Source organism: Rhinopithecus roxellana, chromosome 11 (assembly GCF_007565055.1).
Source record: "Rhinopithecus roxellana isolate Shanxi Qingling chromosome 11, ASM756505v1, whole genome shotgun sequence".
NCBI classification, from domain to species: domain Eukaryota; kingdom Metazoa; phylum Chordata; class Mammalia; order Primates; family Cercopithecidae; genus Rhinopithecus; species Rhinopithecus roxellana.
Window position 1 is genome coordinate 105,575,832 of NC_044559.1, and position 4,227 is coordinate 105,580,058.

Genomic DNA, 4,227 nt, shown 5'->3' on the forward strand with positions numbered 1-4,227 from the left:
CAAAAATCCTAGAAAAAAACTGTAACTCCACTCCCATCCATGCTAACACAGTCCAAGAGGAGAACCTAGACTTATAACCCTCCTGAGCCTAAAGTGAAGTATCCCACACCCATGCTGGGAAGGTATCAAAGAAGGCCAACGAAGGATCCAGGACTCTCATTCCAACTGCCCAGTGATGAGTCTCTGGTGATGTCAGTGGAGATCATGAGGGAAGCCTACACTTTCACTCCCATGGCAGATACCCCTTCTCCTCCCTGCTCAGGGACCTAGTGGAAAGTCAGGACTTTCATCATTGCCAAAGAGTAAGGCTGTGCCACCTTCATCCCCTGTTGGAGTGATGTCAGAGAAAGCCAGGTAACACAGAAGTTTTACAAAATAGATCCAGAGTCTTATAAAGTAATATAAAATGCCCATGTTTTAATTTTAAAAAATCATTTATCATACCTAGAAAGAGTAGTCTCAAACTGAATGGAAAAGTATGACCAATGAGTAACAACACCAAGATGACAGAGATGTTAGAATTAACTGTTAGGAATTTTAAAGCAACCATAATTATTAAAAGCTTCAATAGCAAATACAAATATTCTGGAAACAAAAAAAAAAAAAAAAAAAAAAAAGAAACAAGTCTCAAAAAGGAAATAGAAGACCTTGGTAAACTGATAGAGCATATAATGAAGAACCTAAAGGAAATTTTAGAAGTGAAAAATGCAATAACCCAGGTAGAAAGCTGTTAATGGACTCTATTGCAGAATGGAGAGACAGAGAATAGAATCAGTAAACTAGAGAATAGAACAACAAAAATGAATTAATCTAGACTACAGAGATAAAGTAGAGTTAAAAAAATAAAAGACCTTTCAGGGAACTGTGTGATAACAAAAGAGTTGACATATATTTCATCAGAGTCCCAAAGGAGGAGAGAAAAAAGGTGGAGTTGAAAAACATACTCAAAGATAAAATGCCTGAAAATTTCCTAAATATGGCAAGAGAAGTAATTCAAAAGCTAAGCAAATGACAAACAGAATAAACCCAAAGAAATTCATGCCAATACACATCAAAATTAAAGTTCTGAAAATGAAAAGGCAAAGAAAAAATCCTGAAAGCAGCCAGAGACAAACAAAACCTTGCTTACAGGGAACAAACAACGCAATAATGGTTTCTATCAAAACTGTCAGGCCAAAAGTGACAAAATATTTTCCAAGTAATAAAAAAAAAAAAAAGTACTGTCAATCCAAATATTATACCCAGTAAAAATATCCAGGAATAAAGGGGAAATCAAGACATTCTGAAATGATGGAAAGCTAAGAGAAATCACCGTCAGACTTACTCTAAAAAAATGGCTGAAGGAAGTTCTCTGAACAGAAAAAAAAAAAAGGAGGAAACTTGGAACTTTAAAGGGAAAGAGAGGCCACAGTAAGCAAAAAGATGAGTAAATAAATAGACTTTCCTTATCTTTTTGAATTTTCAAAATTATATTTGGTGACTAAAACAAAAAATATCTTTGGAATGGGTAAAAAGTGATAGCATTTACTGAATTGTAATTACTATTAAAATTCAAAAAGCTGAACACATTCTTTTAACCATAAGCCAGTCTTAGTTAAATCAGGACTGCCCAACAAAAATATTTTGTAAGTCATTCATGATCTGAATTCTGGCATAGGATAGCTATTAAATTATGCTATGCATGAAAAAGTCATGAGACATTTCTGTTTTGAAATAAATAAGGCAGTAGCCAATTATTATTATTATTTTTTTAATTTTCCAAAAGCGTTGTTTTTATTTATATAGAGTCCTAACCACTTCAGTGGCAGGAGGAGTGGGAGAGGTTCCTTTTTCAATCCAGGGACCTCCATAATGTTGGTTTGTTGTTACCAAACACACAGGTAAGTGGCATCACGGATCTGGTAAACTAACGACAATGTTTAGTCTCTCTCTGCTAGAGCAACAAGGTGAGCATCAGTCTCTGCTTCCTTAAGAATCCTGAATTTAGGATTTTCAACTGTCACTACTCCAACTTCTATTTCTGAAGGTTTGAAATCAATTGATAGAACAGTAGACAGGCACGTAATTGCAGTTTCCACTGTCTGTTCAAATGTCCAATCAAATTTCTTCTTCACTTTTTTTTCAAGGAAGCTGGTTGACTCAGTTTGTTTAACTCCTGCTGCAGTGGCTTTAAACCCACAGTAGTGACCTGCAGGATTACACTTATATACCTGAGGGCCTTGCTCTTCATCTATACCAATTAAAATCATACAACAACCAAGAGGCCTCATTTCAGCATTCTGTGTGCAGACCTGAGAAATATCGGCAATTCTTTTACACAGCATATCCACAGGAATCTCATAGCCATACTTATATTTCCAGTTAGCTGCCTCATAGCGTGCCCTCTGTACCTGGGATCTGCTGTCAGCTCTCATTCCGGTCATCACACAACCAATGTTTTCAGTTATCTTGAATAAGTGAGTCACTGTGCTGGAATCCAATAATTTGTCAGGTACTTTCTTCTGTGTGACAATTACTGCACAGTCTTTCCCTCTGACAGCTACTGATGTAAGGCCACCCTGGTTAATAGCCTTAAAAGCATATTCTACTTAGTAGAGCCGACCCTCGGGTGAAAAAATAGTAATGTGGCGGTCAAAACCGGCACTAGAACCACGGGACATGTTGGTAGAAGCACTACTTCAAACACAATCCCCAATTATTACTCAGTAGCTTTTTTGAGGTAAGCTATCAGGTCCGCCCTTTCTACTTCATCTTAATGCCAGCAAAGATCATTTTAGTAAAGTTCAACTGTTCACAGAGATCTTAAAACCTATTGGAGATTGGTTTTATATTTATATGTATCTAATTGGTTATATGAATACATTTAAATACCGGAGAAATTCCTTCAATGTCTTTTAACAAAGCAAGATTCACCTGTGTTTTGTGTTCATTTGCCTCCCTTAAAGGCAAGGGCTGAAAACAAGGTAGCAATATCAACTTTATATTTTTGGCCTTATGCCAATCTAATTAGAATTCCGTGTATCTAAAATGGTTCCTTTTACTTACTGAAAGGCATTTCAGTGTGGTTTATGTGTAATATCAAAGATTATTTAACACTTCAAAAAATTATAACACTCTCTGACGTGGTCCTAAATGTATATAGAAAAAATATTTTTAAGATAATGAAATTATCTGAAAGGTAAAGGGGTTAAAAGAAAGGTAAAAATTTCTATACTTCACTAAAACTGATAAATTTCATTAAAATTGGTAAATTGATGACACTCATAGACTGTGAGAAGTTATGTATAAGTTCTGTAACATACACAGCAACTGCTGAAACTGCTATGTAAAGAAATATACTCAAAAACCTCATAGATAAAATGGAATTCTAAAACATACTTAAGTAACTCATAGGAAGTGAGATAAAGAAGACAGAGAAATAAAAAACATTAAAAATAAAATCATAGACTTACGTCTACAAGCATATCAATAATTATGTTACATGAAAATGATCTAAATGCACCAATCAAAAGATAGGTTAACAGAGATGATTGAAAAACATGATCTAACAGTATGCTGTCTACAAACAACTTACTTCAATATTATAATACAGACACAGTGAAAGTGAAAGAGTAGAAAAATTATATTAAACATGTATTAAAGGACAGCAGAGTGGCTTAACAGCAGATCAAATGAACTTCAGAGCAAAAAACATTATCAGGAAGAGAGACGGGAATGGTATAATGATGAAAGAATCAATCCACCAAGAAAATCTAGCAATTCTAAGTGTGCATGAAACAAAAAAATAGGATTCCAATTATATGAAACTAAAACAGATACAAAGAGAAGTAAACAACTCGACAATTATAGTTGAAACCTTCAAAACCTCTGTCTCAACAATTGATAGAACAAAACCTGTTTCAACAATTGATAGAACAACTAGACACAAGATATGCCATTATGAAATTGAAAAACCACCAATCAACAAGATGGAATCCATATTTAGAGAATGCTCCACCCAATAACATCAGAATACACATTCTTTTTAAGCAGCCGTGGAATGTGCGTGCCAAGATATATCACATGCTGGGCTATCAACAAAACAAAACAAAACACCTCAATGAGTTGAAAAGAATTGACATCACAGGGCTGTGTTCTCTGAACACAATGGAATCAAACTACAAATCAATAACAGACATTATTTTAAGAACTCCAAAAACTTGAAACTAAATGACATCCTTTTAAATA

General features: G+C 34.6%; 1 pseudogene across 1 annotated transcript; it reads right to left on the reverse strand.

Annotated features, from left to right (window-relative positions):
- Positions 1-1,919: 1,919 nt before the first annotated feature.
- Positions 1,920-2,685, reverse strand: LOC104676571 (annotated as a pseudogene). The gene has a single exon (XR_749937.2). The product of XR_749937.2 is annotated as a proteasome subunit alpha type-6 pseudogene (transcript).
- Between the last annotated feature and the right edge of the window lie 1,542 nt (positions 2,686-4,227).